The following is a 13,917-nucleotide window of genomic DNA, read 5'->3' as shown; positions in this document are numbered from 1 at the left end:
CCCCATGGGGGCACCCCCCACCTTTGGCCTCTCCACTCTCCCAGGGAGGGACATCTGACTGCACCCAACTCCCCTCCAGTAAGCAATGCTGCAATGCACATCCTCAGCCTTGTCCTCTTATGGATCTAGTGAGAATCTCTCTGGGTTATAAATGTAGAAGCCAGGAGTGGACTTGCTAGGTCACAGGGTATGAATATATCTGTCTTCATTTGACTAAGTACAGCCATATTTTTCTCCGCAATGTCTGCACCAGGCCACACTCCCACACGCAGAGCAGGAGGTTCCTATATTCCCATATGATTGATATTATCCAGCTGTCTGATTTTTCCTACCCCGACTGAGGTATTATCTCACTGTTGTTTTATTTGCAGTTGTCTGATCACCAAAGAGTTTGAGCATCTCTGCACTTGGTGATTAGTCTTTAACGTTTCCTCTTATATAAAGTCTTTTTATATCATTGGATCATATTTCTATTGATGCCTTTTTGGAGGTTGATTTGCAAGAGATCTGGAAGAGTCTATGTTGGTTTTGGACCTTGCAAAAATATTCTCCCATTTTGTCATCTCTCTCTTAACTTTGTCCACCTCATTGAACAGAAATCTTTAATGTTGATGTAATTAAATATACACAAGAGGAAGAGTTTGGATTTGATTCAATAGGCACTAGCAAGTCACTGCAGGTTCTAGAACTGGGGATGACATGATTAAAGTGATTCACTTGGGAGCTATATACAGGAGAGGTTGGCTGCAAAGAGGCAAATTGGGAATCTTTCCACGTAGGTGAGTCAACAGCAGAGGCAGGTGGACATAGCCCCAACTCTCATAGGACTTCCAGTCCGCGTGGGAGCCAGACGTTCAACAAGAGTGATGCGTATTCTGCAGGGAGTGCTGGGAGCAGAGGCCGGCTGAGGTTTGGCAAGGATTCCTGGAGACGTTTACTCTGATTCCTGAGGGAAAAGTAAGAGCTGGCCCAGTGATGAGAAACGGGGAATATCTTGAGAGAATAAGAGTCTGGAAAATGGAAAACATTGAGAAATAATCTGAAGATAAAGTGGGTGAAATTTGCTCAGCAAAGTCAAGTCACATGGTGGAAAGCCTGCTGGGTTGGCAGGCCACATGGTGACCTCAAAAAATTGTTTCTTTCCCAGGCACCTGGGCCCAAAGCCAGATGACAGGAAGTGAGGAAGGAAGGGCTGGTAAGCAAGCAGAAGCAGGAGGTAGAAGCCATGGTCTGGGAGCTTGGCAGGAATGGGACAGAAGCACCCAGCTGACTTTTTTCCAAGATAGCCCAGGCTAGGAGGACACATTTGCAGGCATGCAATCATCTTTCTCTTTCCCTTAAAACATGTCTGTATATTTTCAAATTTCAAAAATAATACATGTATACTATAAAACAGTTAAAATTACAGAACTATTTAACATAGAGAATAAAAGCCTCCAATACCCCCCCGCCCCAGTAACCATTGTTAATAACTTAGAGTATTTTCCTCCAGATATATTTATATGTGAACACTCGTTTCCACATATATAGTTTTTTAATAGAGCATATATAATTTTTTAACAGAGCTTCAAATACATGAAGCAAAAACTGATGGGACTGAAAGGAGAAACAGAAAAATCCACAGTTACAGTAGGAAACTACAACTACTCTCTCAATAATCCATAGAACAGGTAGAGAGAAAATTATTAAGGATACAGAACCCCTGAAGAGCACCATCAACTTACTTGACCTAGTTTACAGTTGTAGAACATTCCAAGCAACAATAGCAAAATACACATTCCCTTCAACTGCACATGCATCACTCACCAAAACAGACCATATTCTAGGTCACAAAAAAAACCTTAACAAATGTAAAAAAACTGAAATCATACAGAGTATAACTTATGTCCGTAACAGAATTAAATAACTCATATATCAAAGATGAAGTGTACAGTACAATGATTTGACTTACATGCATCATGAAATGATTACCACAATAAATTTAGTGAGCATCCATCATCTTGTATAGATACAAAAAAAAAAGGGACTTCCTTGGTGGCGCAGTGGTTAAGAATCCGCCTGCCAATGCATGGGACACGGGTTTGAGCCCTGATCCCACGTGCTGCAGAACAACTAAGCACGTGCGCCACAACTACTGAAGCCCACGCGCCTAGAACCTGTGCTCCACAAGAGAAGCCACTGCAATGAGAAGCCTCTGCACTGCAAGGAAGAGTAGTCCACACTCGCTCCAACTAGAGAAAGCCCGCACGCAGCAACAAAGACCCAATGCAGCCAAAAATAAATAAATAAAGTAAATAAATTTATTAAAAAAAAAAAAACAGAAAACAGTAAGTGTTAGTAAAGATGTGGAAAAATTGGACCTTTTGCACTGTTGGTAGGAATGTAAAATGGTACTTATGTTATGGAAAACAGTATGGTGGTTCCTCAAAAAATGAAAAATAGAATTACCTTATGATCCAGCAATTCCATTTCTTGATATATACCCAAAAGAATTGAAAGCCACATCTTGAGGAGATATTTATACACCCATGTTTATAGCAGCATTATTCATGTTAAAAACATGGAAGCAACTCAAGCGTCCATCAATGGGTAGATTGATAAGCAAAATGTGGTATGTGAATATATATATATATATATATATATATATATATATATATATATATATATATATATATGCACATGCACAACGGAATATTATTTAGCCTTAAAAAAGAAGGAAATTCTGGGACTTCACTGGTGGTCCAGTGGTTAAGACTTCGTCTTCCGATGCAGGGGGTGAGGGTTCGATCCCTGGTCGGGGAGCTAAGATCCCACATGCCTCGCAGCCAAAAAACCAAAACATAAAACAGAAGCAATATTGTAACAAATTCAATAAAGACTTTAAAAATGGTCCATTTCAAAAAAAAAAAAAAATGGTCCACATCAAAAAAAATCTTAAAAAAAAAAAAAAAAAAGGAAGGAAATTCTGACGTTGAATGAACCTTGAGGACATTATGCTAAGTGAAATAAGCTGATCACAAAAAAGACAAAATATATGAGGTATTTGAGTAGTCAAAAAACATAAAGACTGATTGAATCACTTTGCTGTACACCTGAAACTAACACAACATTGTAAATCAACTATACTTCAAAAAAAAAAAATTCATGGAGACTGAAAGTGGATTGGTTGTTGCCAGAAGCTGGAGGGAGGAGGAATGAGGAGTTATTGTTTAATGGGTAGAGAGTTTCAGTTTCACACAGTGAAAAGAGTTATAAAGATGGATGGTAGTGACGGCAGCACAATATTATGAACGTACTTAATATCACTGAAGTGCACACTTAAAAATAGTTAAGATGGTAAATTTTATGTTATATGTATTTTAGCACACAAAAATTGGGAAAATAATAAATTAAATTAAATAGTATAGCAAAGGGGAAACCAAAAGCAAAAACAAAAAGAACAACAGAAAAGAAATAGAGAACTTCTGGGTTTTGGTCCAGCATATAAGAAGCCTAGATATCTTCATTCTGGTTGTTTTTTTTTTTGGGGGGGCTGTGTTGGGTCTTCGTTGCTGCCCGCGGTGAGCGGGGGCTACTCTTCGCTGCGGGGTCTTCTCGTTGCAGTGGCTTCTCTTGTTGCAGAGCACGGGCTCCAGTAGTTGTGGCTTGCGGGCTTAGTTGCTCTGCAGCGTGTGGGATCTTCCCGGACCAGGGATCAAACCCGTGTCCCCTGCATTGGCAGGCGGTTTCTTAACCACTGTGCCTCCAGGGAAGCCCCCTTCATTCTGTTTTAAAAGCAGGTAAAAAGCTGAACAAACTAAAAAATCAACAATTCTTAGATCTGACAGAGAAATGAGGTCACAAGGCAAACCAGTGTGTGCCCGCCGCCCCCCCCCCCCCATTGGAGGGACACACAAGCAGATACAGAGAATCACAATTTACCTGAGCAGAAACCGCCACTGGAACCAGTGCTGGAACGAAAACCTGAACTGTAATTGACAAATTGCTAGAGGCTTAGTGTGGACATGTCTGAGAGTTAAAAACTCCAAGGGGACCCAGTCACAATGGGATCCCAAACTTTTGTGAGTTTTTTAAAATATTTATTTATTTATTTATTATTTATTTTATTTCTTTTTGGCTGTGCTGGGTCTTCATTGCGGCATGCGGCCTCTTAGTTGCAGCATGCGGACTCTTAGTTGTGGTATGCATGCGGGATCTAGCTCCCCAACCAGGGATGCGACCCAGGCCCCCTGCATTGGACCACTGCATTACCCACTGGACCACCAGGGAAGTCCCTTGTGAGTTTTATATCCAGAAGTCCCTTGTGAGTTTTATACCAGGGGCTCTACCAGGTCCTCACAGTGAATATCAGAGAAAAATCCCCTCATGCTTCTGACAGGGAGAGGGGAAAGGAACCATTTTGAAATATGCTAGAGCATTCCTTTCTTCTTAACAAGGCTTGCCCTCCGGAGAAACTATTTTACCAGAGCCCAACCTGCTGGGGTTTTATCTGAGACTAATCTAACTGAGAATTGAACAATTCCAGCCCCCTGTAGTCATCCTGTCCCACCTAAGGGGAGAAAAACCTGAGAGGTACTGGTGAAGTTCACAGTCTAGGGGGATAGGCTTACCAAAAGACTGAGACCTAATCATAGACCTATAGAATGCTTTTCCACCTTCCCACCACATTACTAAAGGTCTATTTACCATAGCTCCTTTTACCCAGTACTTCATATCTGCCTTTCAACAAATCACTACAAGGCGTACTAAAAGGCAAAAAACACAGTTTGAAGAGACAGAACAAACATCAGAACCAGAGTCAGTCAGATATGGCATGAATGTTAGAATTAACAGATTAGGTTTTTTAAAATTACAATTAATATGCTGAGGGATTTAATAGAAAAAATAGGTGACATGCCAGAACAGATGGATAATGTAAGCAGAGAGATGGAAATTCTAAGAAAGAATAAAAAAGAAATGCTAGAGATCAAAAACAGTGTAACAGAAATATAGAATGCCTTTGATGGGCTCATTAGTAGATTGGACAGAGCTGAGGAAAAATCTCTGAGCTTGAGGATGTGACAATAGAAATTTCCAAAACTGAAAAGCAAAGAGAATAATGAGTGAAAGAGAGAGAAAAAACAGAACAGGATATCCAAGAATTCAGTGTAACTACAAAAGTTGCAAAATACACATAATGAGAATATCAAAAGGAGAAGGAAGAAAGAAAGGAAGAGAGAGAGGGAGGGAGGGAGAGAGAGAGAGAGAGAGAGAAAGGAAGGAAGGAAGGAAGGAAGGAAGGAAGAAAGAAAGAAAGAAAGAAAGAAAGAAAGAAAGAAAGAAAGAAAGAAAGAAGGAAGGAAACAGAAACAATATTTGAAGCAATAATGACTGAGAATTTCCCCAAATTAATTAATGTCAGGCAACAGATCCAGGAAACTCATAGAACACCAAGCAGTATAAATGTCAAAAAACAAAACCAACGACAACACACACACACACACACACACACACACACACACAAAAGAACCCTGCAATAGGAATAGGTATATCATATTCAAACTTCAGAAAATTAAAGCTAAAGAAAAAACTCTTGAAAGAAGCCAGAGGGAATAAACTCTTCTACAGAGGAACAAAGATAAGAATTAGATTCGACTTCTCAGAATCTATGCAAGCAAGAAGAGAGGAAGTGAAGTATTTAAAGTTTTGAGAGGGAAAAAACACCAACCTAGAATTCTGTCTCCTGCAAAATTATCCTTTAAAAGTGAAGAAGAAATAAAGACTTTCTCAGACAAACAAAAATGGAGGGAATCTGTTGTTAGTAGACCTACCTTGCAAGAAATGTTAAAAGAAGTTCGACAGAGAGAAGGAAAATGGTAGGTGAGAAACTCAGATCTATATAAAGAAAGGAAGAGTACTGGAGAAGAAATAAGTGAATGTAAAAGTAAAACATTTATTTTTCTCATTCTTAAATGATCTAACTGATAACAGTTTGTTCAAAATAATAATCGCAACAATGTATTTGACTGTATATGCTTTTATATCTATGTATGTATGCCTATGTATCAGTGAAATGAATGATTGAAATGATACAAGGGACAGGAGGCAGGAGGGAGGAATTAGGAATACTTTGTTATTATAAAGTACTTGCACAACCCATGAAGTGGTATAGTGTTATTTGAAAGTGGACTTGGATTAGTTGTAAATATGTATTGCAAACTGTAGGGCAACCACTAAAAAACGTGGGGGTGGAAAAGTATAATGAGATGCTAAGAAAGGAGAGAAAATGAATTCACATAAAATACTTAAAACCACAAAAGGCAGAAAAAGTATGGAAGAAAATATTAGGCACAAAGAACAAGGGCAACAAATAGAAAACAGTAACAAATATGGTAGGTATGAATGCAACTATATCAATAATCACCTTAAACATCTATGGTCTAAATACACCAATTAAAGGACTTCCCTGGTGGTCCAGTGGCTAAGACTCAGCATTCCCAATGCCGCAACTAAAAGATCCCGCATGCTGCAATGAAGATCCCACGTGCTGCAGTGCCGCAAATAAGACCCGGCACAGCCAAATAAATGAATACACCAATTAAAAGACAAAGATAGTCAGAGTGGATCAAAAAACAAGACCCAAATATATATTATCTACAAGAAACCCACTTTAAATATAAGTACAAATATAGATTCACAGCAAAGGGATGGAGAAAGATATACCATGCTAACACTAATCAAAAGAAAGTGGAGGGAGTTCCTTGGATGTCTAGTGGTTAGGATTCAGTGCTTTCACTGCTGTACCCTGGGTTCAATCCCTGGTCGGGGAACTGAGATTCCACAAGCTACGCAGTACGGCCCCCCCCCCAAAAAAGTGGGGGTAGATATATTAATTTCAGACAAAGGCAACTTCAGAGCAAGAAAAGTAATCAGAGATAAAAAGGGCGTTATTTAATGATGAAGAGGTCAATACTCCAAGAAGACATAACAATCCTTAATGTGTATGGGCCTAGCAACAGAGTGTCAAAGTACATGAGGCAAAAACTGATAGATCTGCAGGGAGAAATAGATGATTCCACTATTACAGTTGGAGACTTTTTTTTTTTGGTTGTGCCAGGTCTTAGTTGTGGCTCGCTGGTTGCTTAGTTGCTGCACATGGGCTCCTTAGTTGAGGCTCGAGAGCTCCTTAGTTGCAGCACGCAGCCTCCTTAGTTGTGGCATGCAAACTCTTAGTTGTGGCATGCATGTGGGATCTAATTCTCTGACCAGGGATCAAACCCAGGCCCCCTGCACTAGGAGCACGGAATCTTAACCACTGCGCCACCAGGGAAGTCCCATACAGTGGAGACTTTAACACCTCTCTATCAGAAACGGACAGATCCAGCAGGCAGAAAATCAGTAAGAACATGGTTGAACTCGACAGCACTGTGAATAAACCGTAAATGATTAACATCTATAGACTACTCATCCAACAACACATTCTTCTCAAACACACGTGGAACAGTTACCAAGATATACCACATTCTGGGCCATAAAGCACACTTTAACAAATTTAGAGGATTAGAAATCATACAGTGGGGCTTCCCTGGTGGCTCAGTGGTTAAGAATCCGCCTGCCAATGCAGGGGACATGGGAAGATCTCCCCTGGTCCGGGAAGATCCCACATGCCGTGGAGCAACTAAGCCCATGCGCCACAACTACCAAGCCTGCGCTCTAGAGCCCTTGAGCCACAACTACTGAGCCCGTGTGCCACAACTACTGAAGCCTGCACGCCTAGAGCCCGTGCTCCGCAACAAGAGAAGCCTGCACACCACAACAAAGAGTAGCGCCCACTCGCCACAATTAGAAAAAGCCCTCGCACAGCAACGAAGGCCCAATGCAGCCAAAAATCAACAAATAAATAAATAAATAAATTTATAATTTAAAAAAAACCAAAATCATACAATGTCTACCCTCAGAACACAATGGAATTAAAGTAAAAGTCAACAACAGAAAGATAGCTTGAAAATCCCAAAATACTTGGAGATAAAGCAGCACACTTCTAAATAACACATGGGTCAAAGAAGAAATTTCAAGAGAAATTTTAAAATATTTTGAAATAAATGAAAACAAAAATACAACTTATCAAAATTTGTAAGATGTAGCAAAAACATTGCTTGCAGGGAAATTTATATCACCATGTGCATATAGTATCAGAAAGAAGAAAGATCTAAAATCAATAATCTAAACTTCCACTTTAGGAAACAAGAACAAAAAGAGCAAATTAAATGCAAATTAAACAGAAGAAAAGAAATCATAAAAATCAGAGCTGAAATCAATGAAGTTGAAAACAGGAAATCAATAGAGAAAATCAACAAAACCAAAAGCGGGTTCTTTGAAAAGATCAACAAAATTGATAAGCTTCTAGCCAGGGTAACTAAGAAAAAGAGAGAAGACACAAATTGCTAATATCAGAAATGAAAGAGGGGACATCACTATAGCTCCCATATACATTAAAAGGATAATACAGAAATATTATAAACAGCTCTATGCCTACAAATTTGATAACCTAGATGAAATGGACCAATTCCTTAAAAGATACAATCTGCCAAAATCCACACAAGAAGAAATCTGAATGGGTCTTTATCTATTAAAGAAATTGAATCAATAATTAGTAACCTCCCAAAACAAGAAGCACCAGGCCCAGATGGGTCACTGGTGATTTCTATCAAACATTTAAGAAAGAAATTATAACAATTCTCTACAATCTCTTCCAGAAGATAGAAGCAGTCAACTCTTTTTATCCTCAGGTTCCACATCTGCAGATTCAACTAACTGTGGCTCGAAAATATTCCAAAAAATTTTTTTCCAGAAAGCTCCAAAAACCAAAACTTGAATTTGCTGTGTGCTGGCAAATATTTATGTAGCATTTACATTGTATTTTCAACTATTTACATAGCGGCTACATTGTATTAGGTATTATAAGTAATCTAGAGGTGATTTAAAGTATATGGGAGGATGTACATAGGATATATGCAAATACTAAGTCATTTTATATAAGGGACTTGAGTATCTGTGGATTTTGGTATCTGCAGGGGTCTTGGAACCAAGCCCCTGTGGTTACCAAGGGATAACTGTACTTCCTAACTAATTCTATGAGTCCAGCATTACCCTAATACCAAAACCAAAGATATTACAAGAAAAAAAAAAAACTACAGATCAATATCTCTCATGAATATAGATGCAAAAATTCTCAACAAAATATTAGCTAATCAAATTCAACAACGTATAAAAAGAACTATACACCACAACCAAGTAGGATTTATTCCAGATATGCAAAGCTGGTTCAATATTTGAAAATCAATTAATGTAATCCATCACATCAACTGGCTAAAGAAGAAAAATCACATGATTATATCAATCGAGGCAGAAAAAGCATTTGACAAAATTCAATACCCATTCATCATAAAAACTCTCAGCATACTAGGAATAGAGTATGCTCCTCAATTTGATAAAGAACATCAACAAACAAGGTACAGCTAACATACTTAATGGTGAGTATTTGACGCTTTCCCACTAAGATCAGGAACAAGGTAGGTATGTTCTCTCTCACCACTGCTTTTCAACCTTGCACTGGAAATCCTAGCTAATACAATAAGGAGAAAAGAAAGGAAAAGAAAAGGAAAGATTAGGAAGAAAGAAACACAGATTAGGAGGAAAGAAATAAGGCTGTCTTTTTTTGCAGATGACGCAATCATCTATGTAGAAAATCTGAAAGAATCAACCAAAAAACACTCCTGGTATTAATAAATGATTATAGCAAGGTTACAGGACACAAGGATAATATACAAAAGTCAATTGCTTTCCTATATATCAGCAATGAACAAGAGGAATTTGAAATAAAAAACACAGTGTTATTTACATTAGCACTCAAAAAAAAAAAAAAAAGAAAAATACTTAAGTATAAATCTAACAAAATATGTATAAGAACTATATGAGGAACATTACAAAACTCTGATGAAAAATATCAAAGAAGAACTAAATAAATGGAGAAATGTCCATGTTCATGAATAGGAAAACTTAATATTTTCAAGACATTAGTTCTGGACTTCCCCGGTGGCACAGTGGTTAAGAATCTGCCTGCCAATGCAGGGGACACGGGTTCGATCCCTGGGCCAGGAAGATCCCACATGCCAAGGAGCAACTAAGCCCGCATGCCACAACTACCGAAGCCCGCATGCCTAGAGCCCATGCTCCGCAACAAGAGAAGCCACTGCAATGAGAAGCCCGCGCACCGCTCGCCGCAACTAGAGAAAGCCCGCGTGTAGCAACAGAGACCCAACGCAGCCAAAAATAAAAAAAATAATAAAAAAAAAGACATCAGTTCTTGTCATTTTGATCTACAGATTCAAAGCAATCCCATTAAAAATTCCATCAAGTTATTTTGTGGATATCAACAAACTGATTCTAAAGTTTACGTGGAGAGGCAAAAGACCCAGAATAGGCAATACAATATTGAAGGAGAAGAACAAAGTTCAAGGAATGACACTACTCAACTTCAAGATGTATATAAAGCTACAGTAATCAAGACAGTGTGGTATGGGTGAAAGAACAGACAAATAGATCAATGGAATATAATAGAGAGCCCATTCACTGCAAAGTAGAGGAGCTGTTACAGTGGAGGATTACTGGACTGAATGTCAATATTATGACATAGTATGAGTGTGTTTCATGTTTGGTAATTGCAATCATTGTTGCTTTTGTTGTGGTCATCCATGTACAATGCTTGGTGTCAGTCTATTTATCTCTTGTAAAAATAAAATACAGTGTGTGTGTGTGAAAAAAAAAAACAACATAAAATAAATATAGAGATCTAAAAAAAAAAAAAAAAAAAAATAGAGAGCCCAGAAATAGATCCACATACATATAATCAACTGATCTTCGACAAAGGAGCAAAGGCAATACAATGAGGCAAAGATAGTCTTTTCAACAAATGGTGCTGGGGAATTCCCTAGTGGTCCAGTGGTTAAGACTGGGCACCTTCTCTGCCGTGGGCCCAGGTTCAATGCCTGGTCGGGGGAACTAAGGTCCCACAAGCTGCGTGGCACGGCCAAAAAAAAAAAAAAAAGTTGCTGGAACAACTGGACATCCACATGTAAAAAATTTAAAAATCAATCTAGATATAGATCTTATATCCTTCAAAAAAAATTAACCCCAAATGGATCATATACCTAAATCTAAATCACAAAACTATAAAACTCCCAGAAGATACCCAGGAAAAACCCTAGGTGACCTTGGGTATGGTGGTGGCTTTTTAGATACAACACCAAAGGCATGAAAGACATCACTGATAAACTGGAATTTATTAAAATAAAAAACTTCTGCTCTGAGAAAGACAATGTCAAGAGAACAAGAAGACAAGCCACAAACTGGGAGAAAATATTTGCAAAAGACACCTCTGATAAAGGACTGTTAGCCAAAATATACAAAGAACTCTTAAAATCCAACAATAAGAAAACAAACTCAGGACTTCCCTGGCAGTTCAATCCCTGTTCGGGGAACTAAGGTCCCACATGCTGCATGGCAAGCCAAAAAAAAAGAAAACAACCTGACTGAAAAACTGGGCAAAAGATCTGAACAGACATCTCACCAAAAAAGATATACAGATGGCAACTAAGCATATGAGAAGATATCCAACATCATATGCCATTAAGGAATTGCAAATTAAAACAATGAGATATCACTACACACTTATTAGAATGACCCAAATCCAAAAACACTGACAACTCTACTTGGCAGTATCTAATAATGTCCAATATATTTATATCCTATGATATAGGAATCCACTCCTAGAAATACACCCAGGAGGAATGAATGCATATATCCACCAAAATATAGGCACAAGAAGGTTTGAAGCTGTTTTATTCATAGTAGTCAAAAACTGGAAACAGGCTTCCCTGGTGGCGCAGTGGTTGAGAATCTGCCTGCTAATTCAGGGGACACGGGTTCGCGCCCTGGTCTGGGAAGATCCCACATGCCGCGGAGCAACTAGGCCCGTGAGCCACAACTACTGAGCCTGCGCGTCTGGAGCCTGTGCTCCGCAACAAGAGAGGCCACGATAGTGAGAGGCCCGCGCACCGCGATGAGGAGTGGCCCCCGCTTGCCACAACTGGAGAGAGCCCTGGCACAGGAACGAAGACCCAACATAGCAGTCAAGCAATCAATCAATAAATTAAAACTTTAAAAAAAAAAAACTGCAAACAACCCATTTGCCCATTAGAAGTAGAAAGAATAAATTGTGGTATATTTATACAGTGGAATACTACATAGCAATGAAGAGGCATGAACCACTATTACGTGCAACATCATAAATTAACCTTAGATATAATGTTGAGTGAAAGAGGTTAGATGTAAAAGAATACATACTGAAAGATTTCATGTATATGAACTCCAAAAACAGGCTAAACTTATCTTTTGGCAATAGCTCAGAATACTGGTGACATTTGGAGGAGAATATTGACTTTGAGTGAGCTTGCTCAATGCTAGAAATATTCAATATCTTGATCAGGGTGGTAGTTACATTATATATATATGTATACATATGTATATATATATACATACATATATGTAACATGTATACTATGTATACATAGGTAAAAAATGCATCAAGCTGTACTCTTAAGATGTGTACACTTTATTATCTGTAAGTTACACCTCAATAAAAAAGAAAAAAATAAATGAGGGACGGTAGCTCCCCCCCCCAAAAAAGAGGCAGGTTTATGTCACTATCTTAAATTAAAAAAAAAAAAAAGCATTTCCAAATACACATTATAATACATAACTTTGAAAACAATATATTCATCTGTACATCATCTAAAATTACTCCATGTACACTAGGAATTTAAGTGCCACACTTTGGTTAATGCATTCCAGGCACAGTAGGGGTTTTATATGAGCTAGTGCTGGGATACTGGCAACCCAAGGAAAGGCTGGGGCCAAGTGGAGAATGAGTAACTAGGATTATGCCTTGTCACCAGCCTGGCTGGGGTTGTGGAATGCTGAGGCTCTGCTTCAAGGCACAGGGCAGAAAACTGGGAGGGAGGGGGGAATGAATTGGGAGAGGCGGCATAGAAAAAAGACCAAGCGTAGGTTTCCTCATGCTCTGGCCCATAGCCCAAGTCTTAGACTCCTGACCTCACCAGAGACACAATAGATGTAAAACAAGCCAATTGGTTTCCAAGTGGGAAAAGTGCCAGCTATGATTTTTGCTGCCCAAGAAATGAAAAATCAATAATTATCATTCTTGGGCTTCCCTGGTGGCGCAGTGGTTAAGAATCTGCCTGCCAATGCAGGGGACACGGGTTCGAGCCCTGGTCTGGGAAGATCCCACATGCCTCGGAGCAACTAAGCCCGTGTGCCACAACTACTGAGCCTGTGCTCTAGAGCCCGTGAGCCACAACTACTGAGCCCGCATGCCACAACTACTGAAGCCCGCGCGCCTAGAGCCTGTGCTCTGCACGCAACAAGAGAAGCCACTGCAATGAGAAGCCCGTGCAACGCAACGAAGAGTATCCCCCGCTCGCCGCAACTAGAGAAAGCCCCACGCACAGCAACGAACACCCAATGAAGCCAAAATAAATTAATTAATTAATTTAAAAAAATAATAATGATAATTATCATTCTTATGATTCATGTTCATCCTGTTTTATTCCAAAGCCCTTGACCGAAAGGCCCCTTGGCCCAGCCAAGAAGTTCAGGTCCAGGAGCCAGGACACCTGGACTCCAGATCTGTGTGTGGAAGACTTGGAACTTTCTTGGGGTCTAAGTCTCACTGTAAACATCGCAAGTGACATTGTGGAGTATTTTACAGTTTTACGTACATCATCTCACTCGACCCTCCAGCCCCTGGCGAGGAAAGCAGAGAACATAGGATTGCTAGTTTAATTTTATAGACAAGGA

Source organism: Eschrichtius robustus, chromosome 20, assembly GCF_028021215.1.
Source record: "Eschrichtius robustus isolate mEscRob2 chromosome 20, mEscRob2.pri, whole genome shotgun sequence".
In the NCBI taxonomy this organism is placed as follows: domain Eukaryota; kingdom Metazoa; phylum Chordata; class Mammalia; order Artiodactyla; family Eschrichtiidae; genus Eschrichtius; species Eschrichtius robustus.
The sequence above is the reverse complement of the archived record's forward strand: the minus strand, read 5'-3'. Positions refer to the sequence as shown.